The sequence below is a fragment of the Pinus tabuliformis genome, chromosome J (genome assembly GCF_031772625.1).
Source record: "Pinus tabuliformis cultivar Carrire ecotype Pingquan chromosome J, CPIR1, whole genome shotgun sequence".
Classification (NCBI taxonomy): Eukaryota; Viridiplantae; Streptophyta; class Pinopsida; order Pinales; family Pinaceae; genus Pinus; species Pinus tabuliformis.
The window spans coordinates 530,250,727-530,263,908 of NC_142295.1; the positions used below are offsets into that span (position 1 = coordinate 530,250,727).

Consider the following 13,182-nt stretch of genomic DNA (forward strand, 5'->3'; position numbering starts at 1 on the left):
AATTGGCTAAACATGAAGTGTACAGACAACAAATCAATAGGTCACTACAAATACTAGAGAATAGGGATGCGGTCAATGTTCTAGATGATCAACCAGAATTGATTTTTGGTCCTGAAGTCAATGGTAAAATAGTAGATGGAGGGGTTCCTCCATTCTATGTGAGCTTAAACATTCATGACAAGGTGCTGCATAATGCTATGTTTGATTCGGGAGCTTCCCATAACCTAATGCCTAAATCTGTGATGGAGAGACTAGACCTAGATATCACAAGGCCATACAAAGACTTGTTCTCATTTGATTCCAGCCAGGTCAGGTGTCTAGGCCTAATCAAAGACCTTTGTGTATCTTTAGTCCAATATCCAGCGAAAACAATCTTGATGGATGTGGTGGTAGCTGATATTCCACCTAAGTATGGTATGCTTTTGCCCAGATCTTGGGGTGCAAAACTCCAAGGGTCTTTGCAGCTAAACATGTCCTATGCCACTATTTCAGTCTTTGGATAGCCAAAGAGATTATACCGTGAGACACTAATGAAATATGTGGTTAGTAGTCAAGAAAAACCCCAAAACTTCCCCATCTATTCTATGCATTCCGATATGGATTCATTCATTTTATATAATGCTGGGATGTGTCCCAAAATTGATGTCAAACTCCTGAAAGCAGCACAAACAGAAAGCATGAATGAACAATCTAGTGCCCAAGATCAAAAAATTGTTGATATGATTGATGCAATAAAGGAAAATGACATATCATATGAGTTACAAGAGTCAAATCTTCCCACTGAACAAGCTTCCAAAACTCTTAAGGCTAGTCATAACCAAGAAACCTTATGGTACTTGGAGTTTGATGGCTCAGTAAACAAATTAGGAGCAGGGGCAGGGGTTTGGATACACAACATGCAAAATGACCATGCTGAAGGTCATGCATATAGGTTAAATTTCAGATGTACAAACAATATGGCCGAGTATGAAGCCCTTTTGTTAGGTCTCAAACTGATCAGAGGTCTTGGGGCAACCAAGGTTTCAATTCTAGGGGATTCAGATCTGATTATACAGCAGATGAAGGGAAATTTTGTTACAAATGATCTTAGATTAAGGGCTTACAGAGGGGCAGCCATTGAAATACTTAAAACTTTCTCAGAATCTCGGCTCACCAAAATTCCTAGAAAGCACAATTTACATGCACATAGCTTGGAAACCTTTGCCAGCACTTGCAAGCTTCCATTTAAGCCCAATTACCACTTCACTGCTGAAATCAAACATAGACCTGCTGTCCCAGATAATGTCAAAAATTGGAAGGTCTTTGAGAATGATAAACAGATAAATAACTTCCTGAATTTGAAAGAGGAATTCTCTAGCATAAACATTGATACAAGCACCATGGATGATCAACAACAAATAGACAAAAGTGAGAAAACTATCTCAGCTGAAACAACAAAGCTGATTTTTCACCCAACAACTTTTGATGACAAGAATCTACAAGAACTGAAGCAAACAGACCTTGATGAATTGGTTGAGGCAGAAGCTGAAGTAATTGAACTAAAGGATAATTTTCTGCCCACTGGCTTAACTCCTTTAGAGGACATATTTGGCTCAAATGACATTCCTAGGAAGCCAAAGATGCAACCTCTCAATGCAGAAATTGAGGACTGCAACATTGGAACCACAGAAAATCCCAAAATGATAAAACTATCCAAGACATTGCCTGCTGATCAAAAGCTAAAGTACATTGAGTTGTTTAAGGAGTTCCAAGATGTCTTTGCCTGGAGTTATGAGGACCTCAAATCCTATGATACTTCGGTCATCCAACATACTATACCTTTGAAAGAGAATCAAAAACCTTTTAAACAAAAGCTTAGAAGGGTGAATCTTGCCCTCCTTCCCCTGATTGAAAAAGAAGTTAAATGAATGTATGAAGCCAAAATCATTGCACCTATCAGGTTCTCAGAATGGATTTCAAATATAGTGCCTACTAGGAAGAAAACAGGAGAGATAAGACTTTGTGTTGACTTGAGAAATTTGAACAAAGTCTCTCTCAAAGACCACTACCCCTTACCAAAAATAGACCATATCCTACAAAGGGTAGTGGGAGCTTCTAGGATCTCATTGTTAGATGGATTCTCAAGATTCAATCAAATTTTAGTTCACTTGAATGATCAAGACAAAACTACCTTCACAACACCTTGGGGAACTTTCAAATATGTCAAAATGCCTTTTGGATTCAAAGATGTAGGGGCCACATTTCAAAGAGCAATGGATATAGCCTTTGCCAAAGAGATCCATGATTTCTTAGTCATATACCTTGATGATCTCACTACTTTTTCAAAATCAGACCAAGAGCATTTAGAGCATTTGAGGCAAGTGTTCCTAATTTGCAGAAAATATGGCATATCATTGAATCCAAAGAAATCATTGTTTGGCCTAGAGGAAGGCAAACTCCTAGGTTACATAATTTTGAAAGATGGCATTAGGATTGACTCGGACAGAATTCAAGCTATTCTCCAAGTGCCCCATCCAAGAAACATCAAGGAACTGCAAGCTTTTTTAGGAAAGATCAATTTCCTAAGGAGGTTCATCCCCAATTTAGCTGAGCTAATAAGACTGTTGAACAATATGCTGAAGAAATATTCCAAAGTCAAATGGACAATGGAAGCTAAACAAGCCTTTGAGGACATTAAAACAACCCTAACAAAAACACCAGTCCTCACAAGTCCCAAGTTTGATAGAGATATCATCATTTTTTCCTTTGCATCTGAGCATACTATTGCTGCTGTCCTATTGCAAAAGGATGATCAAGGGTGTGAGAAGCCCATTGCTTTCTTCAGCAAAGCCCTTAGAGATGCTCCCTTAAAATATCAGATCATGGAAAAGCAGGCCTATGCCCTTGTAAAAGCCATCAAGGATTCCAGAATTTATATCCTGTACTCACACGTGATAGCCTATGTTCCAAATGCTGTGGTTAAGGATATTTTGACTCAAGAAGGAATTGAAGGTAAAAGGGGCCAATGGATAGCCAACATCTTAGAATATGACATTGAAATCAAGCCTACAAAACTGATAAAAGGACAAGGATTAGCCAAATTGATGACTGAAACCAATTTTCAAGCCCTTGACATCAATGAACTGGATAACGAACAGGAGATGGCGACTCCACAGATCAATCAAGCCTTTTTACAATCACCTTGGTATGCTGACATATGTTTTGTATTGTTAAACCTGCAAGCTCCTCCAGGGTTGTCTAGGACTAAAAAGAGATTCTTGAAAATGAAGGCATCAAAGTTTTGTATTATAGACAATGTTTTATTTTGGAAAAATCATGAAGGTATTTTGCTTAATTGCCTAACATTGGATGAAACTGACAAAGTCCTCAAGGAATTTCATGCAGGAGACTGTGGAGGACACTTGTATTGGAAGTCAACAGCTGATAAGATCCTGAGGACTGGATTTTATTGGCCCTCCCTATTTGCTGATGTGAAAAAATTTGTAATGTCCTGCCATAAATGCTAGAGATTTGAAGGCAAGAGAAAGATGTTACATTTACCCCTCAAACCTATTTCAACTGAAATACTGTTTCAACAATGGGGTTTAGACTTTATTGGTGAAATTCACCCTTCCTCCTCTGGCCAACACAAGTGGATTTTGACTGCCACAGACTATTTTACCAAATGGATAGAAGCCATCCCTTATAGGCAAGACAATGACTCAATCATCATGCAATTCTTAGAAACCAACATCTTGTCTAGATTTGGCTGTCCAGAAAAGATCATTACAAACAATGCAGCAACCTTCAAATCCAAAAGAATGATTAGTTTTTGCCATAAATACCATATTACCTTGGGCCACTCCACAGCCTATTACCCTCAAGGTAATGGCCTAGCTGAATCATCCAACAAAAGCCTCATCAACATCATCAAAAAGGTCTTGGAGGAGAATAAAAATAATTGGCATAAAAAACTTGTGAATGCACTATGGGAAGACAGATTGACCACCATAAGATCCATTGGAACAAGCCCATATGAATTGGTTTATGGAATGGAGGCAAGATTCCCTTCATCTTTGGGAATCCCAGTGATAAAGTTGCTGCAAGAAATACAAGAAGAGCCTAATGATATTTAGAGAAGGATCAATCAAACTATTCACTTGCAGCAGACAAGAGAAGAAGTATATCAGAGAACCCAGATTCTACAAGATAAACTCAAGAAGATCTTTGACAAAAGAACAAATGCTGAAGATTTCTTCATAGGAAACAAAGTGTTGAGATGGGACTCTATGAGGGAAGATAAAGGGAAGCATGGCAAATTTGATTTTCTGTGGAAAGGACCTTATATTATTCAGGCTGTACAAGGTAACAACACCTATTTTTGAAGAGTTTGGATGGCACAGATGTTGAGGAAGGCCTAGTTAATGGGCGAATGCTCAAGCATTATTTTTATTCCCTTTGATCAACACAACACAACTGTATATTGTACATAAATATTTGTATTTCCACCAATTTTCATTTACAGCAATTAGATAAGGAACAAGATGCAGCAGATTTTGAGGAAAAAGTCAGGGAATTACACCACTTTTGGTGTATATTTTGAATTTACCAGAAGAGATCAAGAAGAAGATTTGGGAACTATAAAGATGATGATAAGCACTCAGAGAAACCAGCAAAGACAGAGCTGTAATTTTGCACAGATCAGCTCATGAGGAGTGCACACATGCTACAAAGGTTTAGATCATTGGTTTCCAGGAGAAGGAAGTTTTGAATTACAGCAACCAACTCAGAATAAGGCCATCTGACCTGCTATTCTTGGCTTTTCACTAGGAAAATCCATCCCCAAGTGGAGCCACTGTTAGGTTCCTATACCAATAGGTTTCATTTTTCATGATTGACTATGGAAGTGCCAAATATGATCATCCTTTCCAGGTTGCAAAGGTTCCATATTTTGTATACAAATGAAGAAAATTAAAAAATGAAAAGAGGGTATGCCCTAAAAGAATAATCAAAGGGCAAGAAAAATGAATTGGTTAGAAAAAATAATAAAAATGAACCCCAAACCAAAAGACTAGGAAAGTGGCCAGTCAAAATGCCACTGCTATCTTATTTGAAAGTTCACAATGTGCAAATATTGTTGTTTATCGAACTTAATGGATGGCCCAACAGATCAATCTGGACCACTCCATATTTGAATTTGCTGTGGTAGAATAGAGAATGAATATCTGTCCAAACAATTCAAAGCTTGGCAGATGAGTAGATATGTAGAGAAAATAAGGAGCCCAACTGCTTAATCTGGGCCCTTGGAAGAGATAAGGGTAGATTTAGATAGGAGGGTAGTCAAAAGAAAAGAGGAACTTCAGGGTTTGCTAGTTCAAATTCACCCAATCTAAAGGAAGAAAAAATGCTAGGTGTATTAGGCTGGGTAGGCAGTTTGAGGTTGTAGAAGCAAGTTTGTGATCATTTTTTGTCTTGTCAAGAAAGATTTATCTCATCAATGACACTAGTACTATGGCAAAGTGACTGCAGAACAGTGGAAGCATGACTAATTTCCCCCATCATTCCCCCAGAAATCTTTTACTAACATCCCCTCAAGGACCTTGGGATCTGCCCAATAGTCCTATTTCACTTCATTTTACGAGAAATGCTAAGTTAAACTCTGAGTTTACTTAGTTGAAAGAAGCCACATTTCTTGTGTAAAAATCATCATTCCATACTCCTTTCATTTCCCTATGCCTAAGTTTCACTCTATAAACTTAGCATTTATTCATGCAATTTCATTCCATAAAGTCATATTAACTTTTAACTTTATTATTTAGCTCCCTCAATCAATTTTTCCACCCCTATTCTACAAAAAACTATATAAAAAACCCAAAAAATATAAATAGCCCTACCCTTGGCAATTATAGCCATACAATACAGTTTTCGGGGAATATTAAGTCCATCCGGGACTTTATATTAACCCTTCCGCATATAAACCTTCGGAGTTTATTTAACTTCAGGTTAAATAAATAACCGTGCAAACCCCCTCCCACATAAGCTATACCTTATTACCCTCCGCGCTTGTATATATCGGGTTTCGTTTAAACATCCGGTTAAACGAATAACCGTGGCGCCCACCTAAACCTATAACCCAAAGTTTTATGCCCTAAAAACATTATTAAATGTTAAATAATGTGCGGGCCCCCCTCATTTCAAACCCCGCAGCTTTAACTTCCCTTCCGCCATCCGATCCAGTGCCCTCGATCCAACGGCTGGCAGCAGATATCGCATGCCCCGATCTGCCGAAGGTTAGCATCCGGGGGATGGGCGGTATTGCTGCCGTACCCCCGCCACGCGTCAATCTCCTGGCGTGATCGGAGCCCCCCCTGCAAAACCACCCTGGGCCAAAGGCGGTGCGGGGAAAACCGCTTACCGCCCGCCACCTGCCCCCTGACGTCATGCCCACGTCACCGATGACGTCGCGTCCATGTCGGCCCCCCACTCCTCTACAGTACTGCCACATCATCCGCTGACATCACCGCCCGGCCACTGCGTCATGTGCCACGTCACCATACGCTGTTGGAAATAATACTGAGAGGGGGGGGGGGGTGAATCAGTATTAACAGATCAATAAAACTTTTCAAATTTCATGCTCAGAAACATATACGCTACTTCAGTTAAGTGAACCAGCGTGTACACGCTACTGTGTCTAAAGCAACCAGCGTATATCCAGAAATCTTATGATTCAGTTAGCTTATCTTCAGTAAATGCATCAGAACATTATTAACCACATTGACAGTAAACAGGTGCAGTATAACAGAACAGATCATCACATAAAAGCCACACACATGAACACCATGATATAAGGTGGAAACCCAATGTGGGTGAAAACCACCTGCTGCAAGTCGTCTCTTTCTTTCTTTAATAAGAAACTTTAGTTTACAATCTTTTGTACTGGTGCAGCCTTATACCAATACGTAGGCTACAACCTGCAGAGGGCTACAACCCTCTCTCGTTTTCCAACTACTTTTGGAAGGGAGCTACAACCCCCTCAGCTCTTGTACTAGCCGATCCATTTACTAGTACGTAGGTGCTGACCCTACAGAAGGCTACAACCCTCTTTCCTTCAGGGACCACGTTTCATCAATTTTCAGACTGGATCCAAGAGTACAAAACAAACATTACTGCAATACAATCATCAACTTATACTTGCATCATAATTCATTAAACAACCCAATACTGAATCACTGAAACCTTGTCATCAAGAACACAGAACCCAAATCAGAGCCCAGAACTCTGCAACAACCACCAGAATCAATAGCAACCTGAAATATCAAATCTTATTATGCATACGCTACTTCACTGTACCAAAACCGCGTGTATACGCGCTTTCTCCAAAGGCAACCCGCGTGCAGATCTAGAAATAATTACTTATGCCTTCGCTGTCAGATCCGACCCTTGCCAAGCGTCCCGAACAGATAAACAGCAATACCAGATCTTCTCACTTCGTCAGACACACAAATGCATACTCTTTGCCTAATGATCTTCTACTTATATAGCCTTAGGCCCTTCACAATACCACGGGCCAAAACCATAGTAACACAATACCATCAACTTCAAAACTAGGGATCAACACGTCCGTCGAGACACCATGGTCCAAAACCATAGGCACAACTTCCAAGGACTAACCGTCACAGACCAAAGATAAGTTTTCCACATACATGCTCTTTTACACGTGACTTGGTATATAGCGAACCTGTGTATACGCGACTTGGTATATAGTGAACCTGCTTGTATACGTGACTTGGTATATATTTTCTCTTCATACTTGTAGTCTGATCATCAATTCCTTGCTGCTATCCTTCTGCACTATGATTTGTCATCAGTGTGATTTTCCATCAAGGACAACACTTGTCTCATAATGCCAACAATCTCCCCTTTGGACTTGATGGCAACCACCACACCAAGTCACTCTCCCCCTTTGACATCAAGGGCAAAGGGCGGACCAAGATATTTTCTTCTTTGGTATACCTTCTGCTGTCCATACTGTTGTCCATATTCTCCCTGAGTACATGCTGAAGTTTCTGATTTGGCTCCCCCTTTGTTTATGCCAAAGTGTACCAATCTATCCATGCTCCCCATGAGCAGATGCAGGTTCTAAGACCAGCCATTCAGATCTGTACCATAAGCATAAGCCTGCAATACCATTTCAACAAGATGTATCATTTAATGCCAACAATGAATAATTTGAAGTATATGCTCCCCCTGAGCGTGAGCCAACCATGACTGAACCATTTCCTGGGTCTGTTCTGCTGCCCTTTATGCTTCCCCTGAGCCTGAGCCAACCATGACTGAACCATTTCCTGGGTCTGTTTTGTTGCCCTTTCTGCATATATGCGACTTTGCAGCCTGTAACTCGCGTATATACGCGACTTGTCTTCATTATATCAGCGTATGCAAGATGGAATACTGAAATTCATCACTTTCAGATTCCCCTGTGTCTGTTGTGTCAGCTGTCTGAATTATGCCACACCTTTCTGTCTCTGTCTTCTGGAACTGTGATGATGTATGGTCCTCTTGTTTTGAATTTTGAAATCTGCTCCTGCATTCCCTCGCTTTGTGCCCATAGTTGTTGCATGTATAACATCTTACATATTTCATGTTCCTTCTATCGCAATCAATTGCTTTGTGTCCATATGCATTAAAGGCAAAGCAATATCCTCTGAAATACCTGGGATGTGATGATCTTTTGTAATGGTCTTGACCCATTCTACTTCTACATCTGGCTGCAACATGTCCAAGATTATGACATACATAACATTCAACATTATTCAGTGGAGGAAATAATCGTCTATCACTTCCATAGTTAGGAGTAAAGGATCTTCCTTGAGGAATTTCTTTCCTTGGTTGTTCCTTGTTCAGCATTTCAGATTTCTCATTAGAATTCCTTGCCTCACCTTGTGCACTAGATTCACCTTCAACATATTCATGAAAACCAAGACCAGTTTTGATAGCAGGAGACCTTTGACTATTAAGAATATCATCCAAGACTTTAGTACTATCTTGAAATCGTAAAAGCTTATCCTTTTCTTCTATTTTACCTTTCAAGATATTTACCTCAACTTGATGTTGTTCTTCCTTTTTCAGATACTGATTCCTTAGGTCTTCTTCAGCTTTTCTTCCTTCTTCCACTTGTCGCTTTAGTTTGATCACTTCATGTTCTTGATCTTCAAGATCTTCTTTTAGAGAGAGAATCTTTGATTCAAGTCTCTGAATAGTTGTGTTCTGATCCTTTACTATATCCTGTAATTGCTCCCTTACCCTGGTTTTTGTCTCCAATTGTTCTTTTAATTTGGCAACTTCTTCAGTTTCTGCATTCTTCTTTTCATGTGCCATGAGACTTTTAATATCTTCGCTATTATTGGATGAAGCATTCTTCTTTTCATGTGCCATGAGACTTCTAATATCTTCACTATCATTGAATGAACTTTTAATATGGGTATAATAGCTTCTACCATCTTCTTCAGATATCTTTCCTTTCTTATGAGGGCATCTAGCAGCATAGTGACCAACTCTACCACATAGAAAGCATTTGAAAGGTAGCTTACCTTTGAATCGTCCAGTTCCCCGTTCAAGATTCTTGACAAAATTTACCTCATCTTCTTCCTCTGACACTTCGAATGCGGCTTCTGGTGGTACCTCTTGTCGCATTTCAAAAGCAGTTAAGATCCCGTGAAGCTGTGACATGGTGATTTTCTGCACATTCTCCTTTTCTTCTATGGCAGATACTTTAGAATCAAATTTAGCAAACAGAGATCTCAAAAGCTTTTCAACTAAGACAACTTCCTCAAATTCTTCACCCAGATCCCTCATACAATTCACAATCTCATCCATACGCAGGAAATAATTAGTTATGCTTTCATTACTATGCATCTTAAGAGTTTCATACCGGATTCTGAGAGTTTGAAGCTTTGCTCTTTTTACCTGATCATCTCCTTCGTAGCTTGTAACGATTTTGTCCCATATTTCCTTAGCTGATTTGAAATGCATGATCTTCATAAATTCTGATTGTGTCAAACTACTCAATAGGACAGTAACAGCTTTGGCATTGAGTTCATATTGCTTTTTCTCTGCTGGATCTGTAGGAGTTGCTGATGGGAATTTGTATCCTCCTTCTACGATTCCCCAAACTTCTACTCCAAGTGATTGTAGATATGCAGTGGTTCTTATCTTCCAGTGAGTAAAATTGTTCCCGTCAAAGACCTGTGGCCTGATGTGTGCCTCTCTTTCTGGATTAGCCATTCTGATGGATCTTTTCCTTCAAGCGATCAAGCTTCCTCTGAAGGACCTGCTCTGATACCAATTGTTGGAAATAATACTGAGAGGGGGGGGGGTGAATCAATATTAACAGATCAATAAAAATTTTCAAATTTCATGCTCAAAAACATATACGCTACTTCAGTTAAGTGAACCAGCGTGTACACGCTACTGTGTCTAAAGCAACCAGCGTATATCCAGAAATCTTATGATTAAGTTAGCTTATCTTCAGTAAATGCATCAGAAAATTATTAACCACATTGACAGTAAACAGGTGCAGTATAACAGAACAGATCATCACATAAAAGCCACACACATGAACACCATGATATAAGGTGGAAACCCAATGTGGGTGAAAACCACCTGCTGCAAGTCGTCTCTTTCTTTCTTTAATAAGAAACTTTAGTTTACAATCTTTTGTACTGGTGCAGCCTTATACCAGTACGCAGGCTACAACCTGCAGAGGGCTACAACCCTCTCTCGTTTTCCAACTACTTTTGGAAGGGAGCTACAACCCCCTCAGCTCTTGTACTAGCCGATCCATTTACTAGTACGTAGGTGCTGACCCTACAGAAGGCTACAACCCTCTTTCCTTCAGGGACCACGTTTCATCAATTTTCAGACTGGATCCAAGAGTACAAAACAAACATTACTGCAATACAATCATCAACTTATACTTGCATCATAATTCATTAAACAACCCAATACTGAATCACTGAAACCTTGTCATCAAGAACACAGAACCCAAACCAGAGCCCAGAACTCTGCAACAACCACCAAAATCAACAGCAACCTGAAATATCAAATCTTATTATGCATACACTACTTCACTGTACCAAAACCGCGTGTATACGCGCTTTCTCCAAAGGCAACCCGCGTGCAGATCTAGAAATAATTACTTATGCCTTCGCTGTCAGATCCGACCCTTGCCAAGCGTCCCGAACAGATAAACAGCAATACCAGATCTTCTCACTTCGTCAGACACACAAATGCATACCCTTTGCCTAATGATCTTCTACTTATATAGCCTTAGGCCCTTCACAATACCACGGGTCAAAACCATAGTAACACAATACCATCAACTTCAAAACTAGGGATCAACACGTCCGTCGAGACACCATGGTCCAAAACCATAGGCACAACTTCCAAGGACTAACCGTCACGGACCAAAGATAAGTTTTCCACATACACGCTCTTTTACTGAAGCCAACCTGTGTGTACACGCGACTTGGTATATAGCGAACCTGCGTATACGCGACTTGGTATATAGTGAACCTGCTTGTATACGCGACTTGGTATATATTTTCTCTTCATACTTGTAGTCTGATCATCAATTCCTTGCTGCTATCCTTCTGCACTATGATTTGTCATCAGTGTGATTTTCCATCAAGGACAACACTTGTCTCATAATGCCAACATACGCGTCAGCGACCACGTCACCCTCCGTACCCACTACGCGCCAAAATTACGTCAGGATGACGTCATCATTAAAAAGTGCCAAAAGCGCTAAAATGTCCAAAATTCATTAAAAAGTCGTGAAAACGACTATTTTGTTTATTTTCTATTGTTGCGCCTGTGAAGAACGTGCATGCGATTTTACGACCAATCTGCCTCCTGAAGTTGCACAGTCCATCAACCTGCAAATGCGCTCTGTAGCTCGGCTCCACAGCTCGAGTCACCCCTGCTAACTATCCTCTGTGCCATAAAAATAGGTATTTACCCATTTTTCGCCTGAAAACCCTATTTTTTCCAAAATTCGCTGTTGAAATTGCCTAAAGATCTATAATTAAAATCCAAAGGTGCTCCTGCCTACCAATCACCACCTTGTATTCACTGTGTGAGCTATTGATTCAAAGCAAACCGACGAATGGTGCCCTCCTCTGCAAATAGGCCATTAAACCATATTTCGAGCTCGTTTTCGCCGGCAAAGTCTGTAAACTTCCCATGCATTAAGATAATTTATAAAAAAATCCTCTGCAAAGACCACCATTTCCTCTGCATTTTGCTCACATAGCTTGCAATCCAACAAATTCATTTAAAGACCCTGCTACACCCTGCAACATTTGTTTTTGGACCATAAATTTTACACAGTAAGGTCAGTTCTAGATAAGCTCATTCTACAGTTCTTTGGCAAAGCCTCAGAGGCAGTGTTCACCATTCAGTTGTTGCACAAATCCTAATTTCAAATACAAACACAGATAATTTGAAGATGGCCACTCCAGCAACCTTGAACATCACTCCTCTGAATGCACCTCACAAGGAAATTGAAGCATTACCTCTGGCTAATAGGGACCACTTAATTCAAGACTTGGTTGGTGACAGAAACCACTTGCAGACCTTCTGTCAGCTGAGGAACAGTTACCTGAACAACAGTGACATTTATGGCATTTGGGAATCAAACTTGCCCATCTACTTCCTCCCTTCTGTCAATGTTTTCCCTGAAATAATTCGCCTCTGCTGTGAAAACTATGACCCAACACAAAGGGCAGTCAAGTCTCCATCTGGGAGCACCCTCTTCCATATAACTCCTGACTCAATCAACCAAATGCTAAACTTCAAGCAAACTCAGCTTCTGGTTCCTTTTTCTATGAAATTCCTGCTTGATGAAGGTCCCAAACTCTCCAGCTCAGAGATAGCCCGAATTGCTAAAGTATTCATGAGGGCAAACTGCCAGCCTACAGGGCCACCTCCTTTTCTCTATGTGCATTTCAATGAAGTGGGCAAATTACTAGTGGATATGATATCTTATGTGTTGGGCTTCAAGACAAATGAACGTATTGATCATACTATATTGGTCTTGATGTTTGCATTTACCCCAAGACAGCCCCCTGCTGTCAAATACAACTATGCCAAATTTATTGCCAATAAGATACATGACCAACTGTTGAAGCTGGATAGGGAGGG

The 13,182-nt window shown here is 40.1% G+C and overlaps 1 long non-coding RNA gene and 1 pseudogene across 1 annotated transcript in view; both read right to left on the bottom strand.

Annotated features, from left to right (window-relative positions):
- LOC149228086 (protein disulfide-isomerase pseudogene) overlaps positions 1-6,421 on the bottom strand; it is a 36,132-nt pseudogene extending 29,711 nt beyond the window's left edge.
- LOC149228085 (uncharacterized) overlaps positions 1-13,182 on the bottom strand; it is a 110,268-nt gene that overhangs the window by 35,936 nt on the left and 61,150 nt on the right. The window lies entirely within an intron of this gene.